At 39.2% G+C, this 15,914-nt stretch overlaps 1 protein-coding gene across 9 annotated transcripts in view; it reads left to right on the top strand.

The window, feature by feature from the left end:
* Positions 1–15,914, top strand: part of SLC20A2 (solute carrier family 20 member 2) — a 102,042-nt gene that overhangs the window by 32,113 nt on the left and 54,015 nt on the right. For 3 of the 9 annotated variants that reach the window (XM_081809636.1, XM_081809613.1, XM_081809619.1), the window contains exon 1: positions 1,045–1,640. The exons of 4 other annotated variants lie outside the window; for them this stretch is intronic. The gene's annotated coding sequence lies outside the window, so the exon portion shown is untranslated. Of the gene's footprint in view, positions 1–1,037; positions 1,641–15,914 lie in introns of those variants that run through there. 2 more of the 9 variants (XM_081809644.1, XM_081809640.1) reach the window with 2 other exon arrangements.

The following is a 15,914-nucleotide window of genomic DNA, read 5'->3' as shown; positions in this document are numbered from 1 at the left end:
TGGGAGTTGAGTAGGAAAAAAATCTTTTGAATTCTAAACTGACACAACATTTTAAAATCAGGAAAACAAACAGCTCTGAAAAGACCTCTAGGATTATAGCTAAATGGTTAATATGGAAGACGTGTCCTAGAGAGGTTAGGAGGGGGATGGAATAATCCAGTGTTGATTCAGAGTGAAACTTTGGACAAGTCACTGAATTTCCCTGTTTTACCCATTTGTTTAAAAAAAGGAGGGGAGGGGGTGCCTGTGTGGCTCAGTTGGTTAAGCGACTGCCTTCGGCTCAGGTCATGATCCTGGAGTCCCGGGATCGAGTCCCGCATCGGGCTCCCTGCTCGGCAGGGAGCCTGCTTCTCCCTCTGACCCTCCCCCCTCTCATGTGCTGTCTCTCTCACTCTCTCTCTCTCTCAAATAAATAAATAAAATCTTTTAAAAAATAAATAAATAAATAAATAAAAATAAAAAAATTAAAAAAGGAGGGGAGGGGGATAATATCTCCCAGAGGTGTTTGGAGATTTGATTGATGTTTGATTGTGTTTTGATATCTTTCATAAAGTGACCAGTCAGACCAAAGTATGTCATCAGAACTCAAATGTCTAAAACAAACTAATCTTAACCATCTTGAGTAGATGTTAAGCAGTTCTGTGGCTTTGATATAAACTGTACTTATTAAGGAAGTGTATATATTTTAAAGAAAGTTCTATGTTACTTCTAATTTTCTCTTGAATGTCAGATGTATGCTTGGGGTCTTCAGCTGTTAACTTGAGTTTCAACATGCCTTATAGATGGTCGGTCACCTAGAGGGGACCATTTACCAGTTCCAGCCACCCAGGCAGTTAAATGCATTTCAAAATGCTTCTTGCCAAGGACGATGGCCTTTTTTAAATATTTGAGATGTTTGTTCTCGGTTCTAATTTATCAGTGAACCTGTGTCCTCATAGCAACTCCTTGGGAGGTGCAGAAGACAAAGCAAGTAAGTGATATGAGCTCATTCTGTATCAAGAAAAAAAGCTTTCATTGAAGGGTACTTGTTGATAGACTTCTTAGTATGTATATTTGATGCCTATTTAATTTCACATCGTACCGCATCTAATCACACTGTTTAAGGAATCTGACAGCATGTCCTTTTACTCTGCTTTTCCTTGTGAGGAGCAAACAGCACTGCCACCTTGTTGTCAAAGTTCTGTCTGATTTGAATGTGCTTAAAACTCAAGTGAACGCCTGTCGCGAAAAAGAGCTTATGCTTTCTCTTTGTCAGTACTTGCGAAAACATCTTAAAAGAAGTTAGTATTATTGGACTGAATTCAGTAATTAGCATAATCATGATGCTATGTATTGTTCAGCAGAGCACGCCCCTTGGCCAAATTTCCCATTAAGAGGACACCGATGTTGTCCTAGTGAATAAATCCCGGCACGCATGATGCAAATCAGCGAGTTCCTGCCTGTGGCGCCGGTGCGGTTAATTTTAGCCAGGGTTTGTTCGATGAGTTGTAAAACTGTTCACCCAAGTAGAAGTTAGTAAGCTGAAATGTGACTTCTCGGCCTAATGTGATAGGATATCTATTTTAGACTTCAGATTGTGTTTATGGTCGGGAGAGCAGTCTTCTGAAGAATTGCGGCTCAGGTTTCCTTTGAAAGTGCTTGTAAGTAGTGAGTGGTTTTTTAGGATTTCTCTTTGTTCTTTTCTCCTTAAATCTTCCTATAGTAATTTTTTATCTCTTGGGAAAACTGGAAACTTTGGGGTGGGGATTTCAGAGGATTCTAAGAATGGTGGCAAAGGTTTTCTTTACATGTATCCTACTGCAAGAAACCTGCCTTTTTTGGTTTTCCCGAGAGAGAGTATTTGATTCTTACTGTTTTGTCTTTGCAGAAACAGTCTGTAGATTATTTCTTATTTTATCTGTTAAAATATTTGACTAATGGAATGGTTGTCTCATTGAGCTTTATTTCTATGGTAACCTAACTCTTAGGAAAAAAAAAGTTAAAAGTGGATTCCTGTTATACTTACTGTGAGCTACAAGTTTATATACAGAAATAATGGGAGTGTCATATGTAACTTTGTAAAATGTATAGATGGACGGTTTTTATTTTTTTAAGAAGATTTTGTGTTTAAAAATAGACCCATGTACTCCTAGAGAGAAGTACTTAAAAAAATAAATTCAGGAGGAAGGCTTTACAAATTAATTGAAAGCATCCTCTGGAAGATGGAGTTAGTTATCAGAATTAACCAAAGGTCATGAAATTTTTAAATCTTAACTGCTCTTAATTTAACAAGTCATTGCCAACTTAAATTTAGACTAAAGAAAACTAAAGATCTTAATATCGAGTATTATTAATAAAATATGAAGCACCTTGCTTAGTTTGAGGTGTGTTTTAATTCAGAGTACACCTGACTTCATGCCAAACAACATGCTTATAACAGAGAACCAGGCAGGACATTTTTTAAATCAGGTAACACATACATTTTATCCCCTGTAGGAATATTGGTTTTACTGAAACAATTCTAATAGGTCATGTAGTAGCTGCTCCCCAGGCATCCTGTCCTTATCAACTCTGTGAGCAAGGAGGGAGGCATTCCCTCAAATGCCATTTTCCCATTTTGCAAGCTTTATTCAAAGACTTCTTTGTTATTATGTATTGTCTGATTTTAAATCCAAATGACCTAAGGTGTCAACAATGAAAGGAAATGTTTCAGTGGTACATTTAGTAGGAAAAGAATGTAAGAAGGGAAAAACAGAACTGAGTTCTTGACCTATTTTTAGAAAGCAACTCCTCTTAAAACTTAAGTTTTTTGTTGAGCAGAAGAGAAATTTACAGTCCAGATTCATTGTATTTATAACAGAAAAGTCTGTGATACATCTTGAGTGGTAAAAGGGACTTTGTTCCAGTATTTGCTTCATGATACACACTTCCATCGGAAGAAAGTAAACGGGGTCTTATTCTTACTTTTAATTGTCAACGAGGCGCCATGAGCATCTCAGTGGAGTGTTTGTAAAAGTGCACCGTAGTTGGTACTCGATGGTTTTCAAGCTGTTATTCATTGGCTCTGCTGTCGATTAGTCCTGTGGAGAAGAAAGTCTGTTCAAAATGTATCCATTTTTAAAATTTAACAGAAAGACGCTTCCATAGGTATTTTTACTAGAGGAAGCGTGTGTTCTTCTAGGAGGAGTTGCTAAAATGCTCATAAACACTTTCAGAGTGTCCCTTTTAGTGATTTATGTGCTGTGAGAGCCTGATATAGGTGAATGAAAGAGGAGATCATTTTAATGATGTGTCAGTGTGGGAATTCTTGCGTTTGCTGGGGCGGTGATTCTCTTCACTCCTTCTTATCTTGTGTGCCTGATGAAGTGGTACTGGTTATGGTTCCCTCATTAGTAGAGTCTCTGTTGACTAGTTAGGACCTTGGGCATGACCCATCACGATGAGCTCAGTTCAGGGTCACAAGTGGGGGGGTCCAGATGCTGAGCAGCCCAGGCAACTGTGGGGCCTGCGGAAAGAGCCCAGCAACCCACGGTTCCGCGTATGTGCTGTGCACACCCACACCTCCCATCATCGTCACCCTCCCTGCAGTTGGCTTTGTGCATTTCTGTCCTCCAGTCCTGTTTAAGCTGCTTTCCCCGGCGGCCTGCCCTCTCTTCCTAGCCCTCTGCCTCTTAAAATAGTTATAGACCCAGAGGCTCTGACAGAGTAGCTCCTGCTTGCAATAGATTTATTTTAATGTTTCTCTATTCCTAGAGAATTAGCCTTCTGCTCTGAAGCTTTGAGAGATTTTTCAGGGAAGCAAGAATCTTTTTTGGGGGGTCCTCATCATTCACATGAAGTTTTTAATAGGTAACTGGACTGTGGGGTTATATGGGAACTTACATTATCTAACAGGTTGTCTTTTGGTTTGGAGCTGAATGCAGGTGCACGGTGATCACATCTCTAGAATGTTCTCTTTAAAAAGGAAATTTTGGGGGTTCCTGGGTGGCTCAGTCTTTTAAGTGGCTGCCTTCAGCTCGAGTCATGATCCCAGAGTCCTCGGATCAAGCCCTACATCGGGCTCCCTGCTCCATGTGCAGCCTGGTTCTCCCTCTCCACTGCTTGTGCTCTCTCATTCTCTCTCTCTCTCTCAAATAAATAAATAAAATCTTAAAAAAAAAATAAAAAGGGAAAGGAAATTTTGTAGTAATAGGCTTTGTTATACTGAATTTCAACTCTTTTATCTAAAATGAAAGGAACAGTGCACAGAGGGATGCCTTGAGCTCTGCCTGTCTTGTATACAAATAGATGGTAATAGGATTGGACCCTCTGCTGGAATTCTGATTTCTCCTAGAAATACTGGCACTGCTGTTATTATTTAGCATGTGTTAAGCACCCCCAGAGCACATACAATGCACAAAGACAGCATAGTTCCTACTTGCAAAGGACTCACATGCTGAAATTAGGCAGTACACAGAGACTGGGCCCCCGACATCACACACTAAGTAAACTGGCAGAAACCAGAATATGAAAGGGAAGAAAAGGAAAACAAAATGGAGTGGGGAGGGTTGGAGGAAGCTTGTGGGGTAGTTTTCAGATTGTCTGGGCTTTTGCCAAACAGGACAAACTACATTGCCCCCCAGGGTGCTCCTTCCCTTTCTCTTCCAACAGCTGGGGAAGTGATGGAGATAGATGAGACTGACCCCAGCAACCAGATCCCCAACGCCAGTGCCCTGTTAGAATTCCCCACAAAAGGGAGGAGATTCACTAGTTTCTCTGCACCTGGAACGCTTATTATGTGGAGGAGGTAAACTTAGTGTCTTATAAAGTCCAATAAATGTAAGAAGCATCTTTCCCAATATAATGGTAATGGTATTTGGATAGAAATCTGAATTTGTGTTCCAGATTTTCTCTCTCCTCCTGAACTGATAAGCACTTGTCAAAACTAGTTCCTTAACCCTGCACTGGGTTAGGATGTTGAGTCACCTGTTGAATTAGAGAAGTGCTTTGAGCTTCTCAGAAGAAAGGCATTACGAAGGTCACCTAAGCATTACTGCAACTCATAAAGGAGTCAGAAGAACATGAATCAGAAGGGAGCTAGTAAGACAAGCTTCGGGTATTGGAGATTAATAAATAGGAATATACTGTATGAATCTGTGAGTCATTTTCCCCTTTACAGGCAACCTCAGCCAGTCTCTGACTAAGGTTCTGGGTCTAGTTCATGGCTCTACAACTAAGAGACTTGGAGAAGACTCAACAAAGAACCTCACAAAATGGTTAAAGGGTTGAAAAATGATATCTATAATAAGATGTTAGGAAACTTCTATTATTTAGCCTGGAGGGAAAAAAATGACCAGGGGACTCTTGAATTGTTAGGGAAGTAAGTATATGCCTCAGAACCAAGGAATGATGACCCACTAGTATCTATTTCCATTGAGAATATAAGGGTTCAGTCCAGCAAAGTTTAGGTTAGAACCGTGGTCCTCACAGGGCAGTGCTGGTTCTCTCAGCATCAGCACCACCTGGGATCTTGTGAGAAATGCACCTTCTCAGGCCTCACCCAAGATCTGTGGATTCAGCAACTGAGGAGATGGGGCCCAGCAATCTCTGTTTTGACAAGCCCCACAAGTGATTCTGATACACACTAATGTGGGACCACTAGATGACATATAAGGCAAGGTTTTAAAAAAATGGAGAATTTGAATACTGGAAAATGTAAGCCTTTTTCTGGAAGTTACCTAAAAATTGGGTCTGTATTTGTTTCTGATGTTTTCGATATTCTTTCTGAAGTCTAGAGATAAATGACCCCTCAAAGTCCCTTCTAGCCCTGACTTTGGTCTGGATTTCCTCTGTCACTTAGCGAAGATTAATAATTAACCAGGAAAATTTTGCAATTACTTTTCTGAACTCAGTAGTTAAGACAGTGCCCATTTCAAATGAGAATCAAATGAGAAAATGTGATGGTACTGTTGTATTATCAGATAATATCCCAGTGTTATTCAGTAGACTCCCTGCCCCCCATGGGACTTTTTTACAGCCACCTGAAGGGGAATTTGGGCAGAGGTCAAAACAAGGAATGTTAGCTGGTGATCATTTTGTGTCACAGACTGCTGGCTGGATTGGTCACTTTCTTCATGAAGCCTGTGTCAGAAGATAGGTGGCTATCGGGGAACTTTGACTGTACCCCATTTTCCCAACTCTGTCCCTTCTGCAGCAGGAGAACTTTGTCGGTGAGCTCTTGTATCACCTGTGGGAATGCCATTCCTCGTCCCTGCCATGGGGCGTTCCATCTGATGCCCTGGGTGTAGGGGTATGTTAGCAGTTTGGAGGGTCTCTGCTAGTGGTGAAGGATAGTGACCTGTTTCATCTTGACGTTTTTAGATCTGCAGCAGTCAGTGGTACACGTGCTAGACACTTAGTGCAATTGAATGGTTAGTTATGGAGTAGAAATGTTAAAGGCCACAGGCGCTCTGCCCTCCCCTGTGTAATAAATTAGCTCGAGTTAGGAAGGTGGCAGTTCTTTCTCTTCCCAATCAAAATAGTTACTCCTCCTCCAAGTCCCTCTACTCTTTGTGCTTTTGCCTGATGGAATTGTCTTGGGTTGAAAACACAAACTACTGAGAGTGTGTCTATTTGTTATACTTTGTATAGCATTCTGTACCATAAAAGCTTTTTGGGGTCACGACAAAGCATTCTCCGAGGACGTGTTTTGCCAGTGCTGCTTAAAGTGTCACCCAAGTGGCACAGGGCTGTCTCCAAAGAAGACATGGTCTGCCTTGGCGAGGATACTGTGCGCTCATATTTTAGCACTTAAAAACGGGTTAGGTAGAATGCTTGGCTCTTATGGCTATAGTTAATTACACATTTGCAGAGTATTAAAAGTTCCTTGAAGTGAGAAAAGACAAGTGAGGGCAGCCTGGCTCAAACTCCAGTTTGCCTTGTCATGGGAGACAGAGGGGTAAAGGTGGCAAGTGTATATAGCAATGTTGCCCAATCTGCGGACCGGCCTGTGTTTGAAAACACTGACCTCCCGGACGTGAAGCTGCACGCACTGTCATTTCTCCTTCTGTGTCGATTTACAGAGTGTATGAAATCCTGTGAATCCCGGTTGCGCACTGATAAGATAGCCATATTTCACCAATCAAGAGGACAGAGAAAGCTGATTCTTAACACCCTGAATTCATCTGAATATAAAATGTTCTCTTTAAAACCGGCGAACTCTCAATAACTATAAATCCAATAGAAAATTCAAAGGTTTGGTCGGTTTGGTTCCTACTGAGAGCAGGCAACAGGCTATTTTCATTTCTATACAAAGAAAAATTAAAGTCATCCCCTTTGGTATTTCAGCCTGGCAAAAATAATTTTGGTTTTAAAATCAAGCTTATATATAGTCCACATATGTTTCATTCAAAATGAGAGTGGGTCGGAGGGCGCCTGGGTGGCTCAGTCATTAAGCGTCTGCCTTTGGCTTAAGCGTCTGCCTTCGGCTCAGGTCATGATCCCAGGGTCCTGGGATCAAGTCCCGCATCAGGTTCCCTGCTCAACGGGAAGACTGCTTCTCCTGCTCCCACTCCCCCTGCTTGTGTTCCCTCTCTCGCTGTCTCTCTCTCTGTCAAATAAATAAATAAAAAATCTTAAAAATAAAAAAAATGAGAGTGGGTAAGTGGCTTGGGCTAAACCTTTTTTATTATAGTTGTTCAGTCCAAAAAAATTAAACTTGAAGAGAAAGGAGGGGGAAAAGCTCCTTTGCTTATTATTAGACTACTGAAGAATTACTGACCTAATGATTCAATAAAACATCCCCAGAAACAACCTAATAAGGTACTAGTTAAATAATTTATGTTGTTGCCACATAATGCAACTCTGTGCAGTGATTTAAATGATGATGTTCCATCTGTAATGAGTGAAACTTGCAGGTTACAAATACATAGGTATAACCATTTTCCAAATGGAAGGCATTTTTTTAATGGCCTAATGGCTTCATTTTCTTTTTTAAAAGGAAGGTACTTATATGTAAATGAAAAAAGAATGCTGTGCACCAAATTAAGCAATGGTTATCTCAAGGAGGTGAGCTGATGTATGATGTTTTCCCCCCTTCTTTTTGGCTACCTATATGTAAGATTTTTTTTTCAATGAGCATGTATTATGTAATAATGAAAAACTTCCTTTTCAAAACACAGCTATTATAATTCATTTTGATTTTGACTTTTATATTTTATTTAATTTGGCAGTGGCCTCCCAGTGCCTTACGTAAGTAATGTGTCCTCGGGTGGATAAAACTAGTACACCAAAATGTACACAAAACAATGGTTATTTTTCAGTGGTAAGCTAGGAGCATTTTTCCTTGTTTTACTTTCTTGTGTTTTTACCATATTTTTATATGAGTGTGTATTATTTTTATAATGGGAAAATTTTGACTTATTTTTAAGGCAGAGACTTGAGACCTTGGTTCTTAGGAAGAGGCCCACACAAACTGATGGGTGGCAGTTATTGACAAAGGGTAATTCTGTGAATTCTGTAGCATAAGAGGTATTCCCCAAGGGTCTGCTTTCACTACTTATGGCTGTGGATGTTCAGTGAACTCTATTATGACCTCAAATTGAATAGGATCTCAGGTTCAGTATTATTATTTAAAGGAAGGGAGCTGGGGAATCCAGCATATTTTTAAGTCATTAAAATAATGCTTTGTGTTAGGATTATCCATTTAAATTTTATAAGGGACCATCATTCTTGATCTTAGCTATAAAGTAGTGAATGGTGGACCCATATATTGTAGAGCTCAAGAGAATATTTTGAGTGACAGTGATGAGGGTTGATGGAAAGAACAAGTCACCTAGCTAGTATTTCCAAAGCACTTCTCTTTGCAGTATCAAAGTGTATCTCACCAGTGTTTATTAAAAGTGATAGCACTTTAAGAGAGTACTGGCTCCCTCAATTATTTCTGCCAAATGCTGCTAGGATGTTCTTCTGGCCTTAATCAGAAGGTTATTTGGGGTAACTATTTGGTACTGGTGGCAGTTGATTTAAGAAAATCGTGAGCAAAAACAGTAGCCCTCCCTTTTAGCCCGTTTTTGTGGTTAACGTGTGAGAATAAGTACTTTTGATGGTTATTTAAAGGGTCTCTCTTTGAAGTGTCTTCCTAAGTCTGGTCCTAAATGAATAGAATCTGTCACCAGGTTTACTTGGGGACAGAGATTTAGATTGAGACTGTATTGAATCCACCGTCAACAGGACTGATACCCAAAACTGAAACCAGGTGCCTCGAGAAACCACAAGAAATCTAGTAGCATGTATGTACTACCATGTTTTGGCCTAGCCTTTGTTGCACGACCTTTGTTACTCATAGAAGAGTATTTCCTGCGATACTTGGAACTAAGAAAGCTGGTTTTTCAAGTTTCCTTCTTACCATTTTTGATCGTTATAAGGAGTGCCCCTCTTGTCATCCTCTCCTGTATTTCTTTATCATCTTGTGTCTCTCTCTCCTGCAGTTAGAAGATAGGAATAATCGTGTCATTCCTCTCTGCACTGTTGGCTCTTCGGGAAAGTAAAGACACATCCCACATGGGTTTATCTTCATTTCTTCTGGGGAGGGGAGGGGAGAAAGAGATGTTGGGGAACGATTTAACCCCAATAGTCAGACACGCAGTGGATTGAGTACTGCTGCCAGTGAGATTTGTGATCCCCACAGTGGCATGTCCAACAGCGGCCGGCACAGATGTGTGACACGCCACATGTGTATCAAGGAGGAATGAAATAGGTGCTTACAGCCTGATCGATAGAATGCCTTGCAGGTTGAGTGGCTCAAAGGAAGAAAGAGAACAGCTTTTTTAAAAGTGATAGAACAGATAAAAATATTTCTAGACTATATTCTGAGAGTCTGAGACTCTAGACCAAGTTAGAAAAGGTAGAAAACCTCTCTGGTTGCTGTCAAGAGAAAGGGTGGCTTTTGGAAGAGCAAGAGGAGACTGGATCTCAGCTTAAAGATTTAGAGTGAGTTTATTTTCTTCCTTTTTATTTGTTCATTTGTTCATTCATTTCTTTGTTTTGTTTGTTTTTGCCTTTAAAAATTAAAGCCAAAGTAGGAGGATATGAGTGCACTCAGCATAGTGAGGTGGTTGGGAGTTACAGATGAGCTTATCTAATATTATAAAGGTTTTAAAAAGAAGTGATTGCTTAAGACTTGAAGTTAAATTGGCAGCTAGAGCAGGAAGAGAGAATTGCTGGGATGTTCTGTCACTTTCTGCCTCAGCCTACTATGCAGAGTTCAGTATCCCTAGGAACCTAGAGGGTAGAGTGTCCAGCCAAGCACCTCTTTCTGTCAGACCTGATTTTTGCCATCTCTCCTTTTGTTTACATTTTTTTGGTTTTTCCTTGATCTTTAAATCACAGTGTCTTCAGGCTCTGCGAGACCTGTCAGTAACAATTAAATAATCCCGAATTTTTATTTGAAGAAAAATGACTTAAAGCTTAATCCAGAAGAAACTTCTGATCAGGGATAGAAACTTGACATTGTCATAAGAACTATTAAGTATTATAATGACACATTTTTTAAAGTTGAATTTTTATTTTATTGCATTCTGAGAGGAAATGACCCTCAATTGGCAATAGTATAATGAGAAAGATTTTGTTTTCTATCTCCTCATTAAATATTAAGTAGTGAACTTCTAAGAACTCAAATGTCCTAATTGGATCCAACTATGTGAGAGCAATACAGGTATAGAAGTATCTTTTTTTAAAGGCAAATCATGACCACTTCAACAAAAATTATATATAGTAAAATTTACTTTTTCTGGTGACACTGTAGTTCTGTGAGTTTTTACATACACTCAGGGTTTTGTGACCACCAGCACATACAGGATAAATAATAATTAGAACTCCCCAGAGGTTACCTTTGTGCTGCCCCTTTGCATTCAGACCTTCCCTCCATCCTTTACTTCCTAAACTATGAAAGTAATCTCTAAGTTCCATATGCAACCATTTGGTAAAGGGTGAAAATCTAACTACTTAAGGGGGCTTATGCACAGTCTTTGACCAGTTAAGTGGCTTATGGGTGATTCTTAGCCAGACTAAAATGTGAAAACAAGGAGGAAAAAATATGAGCAGGGACATCAACAGCTGTATACTGTGTGGAAAGTAGACTTCACAGAATTAGATCAGCCAAATAAACAAATACCAACAGCAAAACCTCTGGGGGCTGGAAATATCAGTAACCAGAGTTGCTACAATGTGTTATTTAAAATGTCCAATTTTCAACAAAAAATTATGAGAAAGTAAAGAAATTGGAGACTGTGACAGATACATAGGAGAAATAAACAATAAAGACTGCTTTTGAGGTGGCCCATCTATTGAACAAAGCAGACAAAGACTTAAAGCAGCTATTATAAATATGTTCAAAGATTAAAAGAAACCATTCTTAAAGAATTAAAGAAAGGTACGGTGGCAGTGAATCATCAGATAGAAACTATCAGTTAGAGATAGAAATGATAACGAACCAAATGCAGATATGATACCAAAAACACAAACAATAGAAGTGAAAATAGATAAAATGGAGTACAGCAACATTAAAAGCTTCTGCACAACAAAGGACACAGTCACAGAATGAAAAGGCAACCTTTGGAATGGGAGAAAATATTTATAAATCATTCATCTAATAAGGGGTTAGTATCAGAATGTATAAGAACTCTTTCCTACAACTCAACAGCCAAGAGCAATTCAATTTAAAAATGGGCAGAGGACTTGAATAGACATTTCTCCAGAGAAGACATACGGACAGCCAACAAGCCCATGAGAAGATTCTCCTCAACATCATTAGTGGAAATGCAAATTAGAACCACTATGAGCTATCACCTTTGTGGGACTATAAAATGGTGTGGCTGCTGTGCGAAACAGTATAGTAGTTTCTCAAAAAATTAAAACAAAATTACCACATGACCCAGCAATTCCACTTCTGCACATACACCCAAAAGAACTGAAAGCAGCAGAGACTTGGAAATAAATTTGTATACCCATTTAATTTAATTTAATTTGTCTATTTATTTATTTATTTTTAGAGAGGGAGAGAAAGAGGAGGAGGGGAAGCGGAAGAGGATGAGAGAGAATTTTAAGCAGGCTCCACACCCAGCACAGAGCTCCACATGGGTCTCAGTCTCACAACCCTGAGATCATGACCTGAGCCTAAATCAAGAGTTGGATGCTTAACTGACTGAGCCACCCAGGCGCCCCTGTATACCCATTTTAATAGCCTTATTCACAGTAGCCAAAAAGTAGAAGCAGCCCAAATGTCCATCGCTGGATGCGTAAACAAAATGTGGTATAAGCCATACAATGCAATATTTTTCAACCTGTAAAAGGAAGGAAATTTTGACACATGCTACAGCATGGATGAACTTTGAAGACATTATGCCAAGTGAAATAAGGCAGTCACAAAAACACACTGATCTCACTCACATGGATGTATTTAAAGTAGTCAAACTCATAGAGACAGAATGGTGGTTGCCAGGGATTGGGGTGAAGGGGAATGGAAATTACTCTTCAATGGGTACAGAGTTTCAGTTTTCTAAGGTGAAAAGAGTTTTGCTGATGGATAGTTGTGATGTTTGTGTAACAACGCAAATGTACTTAATGCTACTGTACACCTAAAAGTAGTTAAATGGTAAATTTTATGTTTATTTTACCACAACTTAAAAAAATTAAGCATAGGAATACTGGAATTGAAAACTATAACAAAATGAAAAACTCACTAGAGGGATCAACAGTAGATTTGGGTTGTCAGAAGAAAGAATCCACGAACTTGAATAGAGAGCCTTAGAGATAATGCAGTCTGAAGAACAAAAAGAATGACAAAGAATACACAGAATCTCAGAAAAATATAGGTCACCATTAAGTGTACCAGACATAGAAGAGAGAGAGAAAGAGGCAGAAAAATATTCAAAGACATAATGACTTACAACTTCCCAATTTGATGAAAACCACTAAGCTACACATCAAGATGCTTAACAAACTGATTAGGATAAGCATGAAGAGATCCACACCCAGACATGTAGTCAAAATTTTGAAAGACAAAAAGAAGATGTGGAAAGCAGCAAGAGAGAACTGACTCAATTCTAGGGGAACTGGAATAAGATTAATACCTGACTTCTCATGAGAAACAGTGGGGGCCAGATGGTGGTAGAGGCCATGTTAAAGTGCTGATGAGTCCTCTGCCCTGAAAAACTGTCTTTTCAAAGTGAAGGCAAAATAAAAACATTTCCAAGTAAATGAAAACAGAATCCATTGCTAGCAGATCTGCCTTATAAGAAATACTAAAAGAGGTTCACTAGGCTGAAAGGAAGTGACACTAGACAGTAATTGAAATACAAACACACACACACACAAGAGCTCCAGTAGAGGTAATTAATTAGGTAATGACAAAAGACTGTATAAATACATATTTATTCTTTATTCTCATAACTGATTTCAAACACCACTAAAGAGCAGCTTATACCCAGTTGCTTTCCAGTTATTATAATAAAGCTCTCTATGCTCACATCAAGGCATCCTCCCTAGCTCCAAGTTTTCTAAAGGAAACACTGAGCCAAAGGGAACAAGTGACTTGCCCAGGAAAGTTTATCTCAATCATTTGTAAGGAATTAAGTACCAGGAGCACTCTCATAATCAGGAAATAATATTCAAAGAAATCTTAAAAAATTTATCTCTCTAATATTTTTAAACTGCTATTTTCATCATTCTTTGAAGGTGATATCAAGCAAATGCTTATGGTTTCTTAAGTTAGTAAAAACATTTCAATTTCAATTGTCTCAGTGAGAGATACGAAGTGCTAGATTTTCACCTGACTTCCTGACCCGATGAACAATTTTTTGGACTTACTGCCTTGTTTAGACTGTTTATACCACTAATTTGGGTGGAATTGAATCAAGTTTGCTGACTTCTGATGAAGCACTTGAATCAACTTTCCTATATTGCAAAGAGGAAAAGTCTCACTGAATCAACTTAATCATTTGCTCCCTCTTGATTTTTTTTGCTGCCAAAGAACTATTGCTTAAGAACCTTTGGAATGAGAACAAGAACTATGGGGCTGTAAGTTGAGCATGGAAAATAGTTAAGATAATAATCTCCACCTATCAACTCTCCTATTTATATTAACGTTCTGTTAGTAGAAAGAATATGTAGTAGTATCAGGAATCAATCTTTTATAAGTATCATTCATATTTCTGTTGAGCTTCTACTGGAATCAGAACAAAATTAGCAAATAAACCTGTAAGAACCAAGATATCTATTTACATACATAGTTCCATTTTAAACTGTGGCTGAAGAGAAAGTATTTTCCTAATATAGCTCTTGGAGCTTAGCCAAACAGTCCAACACTCAGGGCACAGAATCGGAACAAGTGCTCCCAGGTTTGCCATGTGATAGAAATGATGCTAAGTGATTTGCTCATGAAAATGAATCTATTTTTGGTTATGACTGAAGAAAAAAAATTAGACTATCTGAGGGGAATCCATCTGTAGTGCACACAGAAAGGGAAAAATGTTTAGAAGCCATTTCTCTGCTCGAATGGGAATACATATATAAAGGCGAGCTATCCTTGATCCATGCTTCCAAGCAGTATTGTACCTACAGCACTCCAGCAAGGTGGTCCTAATCCTGAAAAAGAAAAATCTCTATGCAGGTTAATTCCACATTTCTAATGGGAGTGCACTGCAGTGTGCAGTAAGCCATTCAGTTAGAAATTTTTTCTTCCTCTCCAAGTGCAGTCTTATTACAATGAAAAACTGTTTGCCATATCTCCAAATTTGATCAAGAATGACCGGCCGATATGTATTTCCTTATAGTAACTTTTTCATGAAATCATCAAATTATAAAATCGAAATAGAAGGAGCAGGGGCACCTGGCTGACTCGGTTGGTAGAGCATGTGACTCTTGATATTGGGGTTGTAGGTTCGAGCCCCACGTTGGGTGTAGAGAGTACTTAAAAATAAAATCTTTAGGGGTGCCCGGGTGGCTCAGTCGGGTAAGTGCCTGACTCTTGATTTTAGCTCAGGTCGTGATCTCAGGGTTGTGAGATTGAGCCCATGGTCAGGCTCTGTGTTCAGTGTGAGTTTGCTTGTCCCTCTCCCTCTGCCCCTTCCCCCCCCAAATAAATAAATAAAATCTTTAAAAAAAATAAAAAACAAAATAGAAACAACAAACTAAAGTTTCTGAAAATAATTGCTCAGTCATTAGATTCCATTTGAACATCTCTAAGGAAATGGCACTTCCATGTCCTGAGGCAGTCTTTCAGTTTTTAGAAACTATTTTTCACTTAGGTACTGTAGAGCCTTCTCCATCTTCTCTTCTTCAGGCCAGATTGTTGTGATTCTTTTAACTTTATCTCCTTTTTATTATTTTTGCTGTTTCTTTCTTTATCCTTTTAAAAACCTATTTACTTAATGGATTCATCCAGTGCCTTCCCAGAGAGCAAAAGGCTACTGGAAGACATCTAAATAACACACATGCTTTATGAGCCAAAGAGAAACTTAAATGTCAGAATGACAAAAATGCAGGAGGGAGAGTTAATACAGCAGGAATGAGGCCCGGAAAAGAAACAGGGTCCAGAGGGGCTGAGCCCGCAGGGTCTGCAGTAGAAGCTTTATGTAGAGGACCAAAATGAGTTTGTGCAACATTCCATAAATTCATGAAGGCCATTGACTGCATTGTTTTAGAAAGGGTCAAGAATTTCCACTCCTCTCCCCACAGCACAGTCCTGTGGTCCACAGTTGCAGGCTGTACTGCCTCTTCTTAGTCCTGTGGTCTCTGGTTGATACAGAATAAGAGAGCTGGATGGGACCTTGAAAATCTCCAAGGATCGTGGCTCTGCGGCATTCTTTGTAACCCATTCTCTTTTTCACCCTTTTCTCCTTCCCTGTTGTCCCTGCCTCCCACTCCCCAAGTAGGAGCTAGTATCATTACGAAGGCCT

This window comes from Leptonychotes weddellii, chromosome 2 (genome assembly GCF_054177405.1).
Source record: "Leptonychotes weddellii isolate Sample4059 chromosome 2, ASM5417740v2, whole genome shotgun sequence".
Lineage (NCBI taxonomy): Eukaryota > Metazoa > Chordata > Mammalia > Carnivora > Phocidae > Leptonychotes > Leptonychotes weddellii.
Note: the sequence above shows the minus strand (reverse complement) of the source record. Positions and strands in the feature narration are given on the sequence as shown.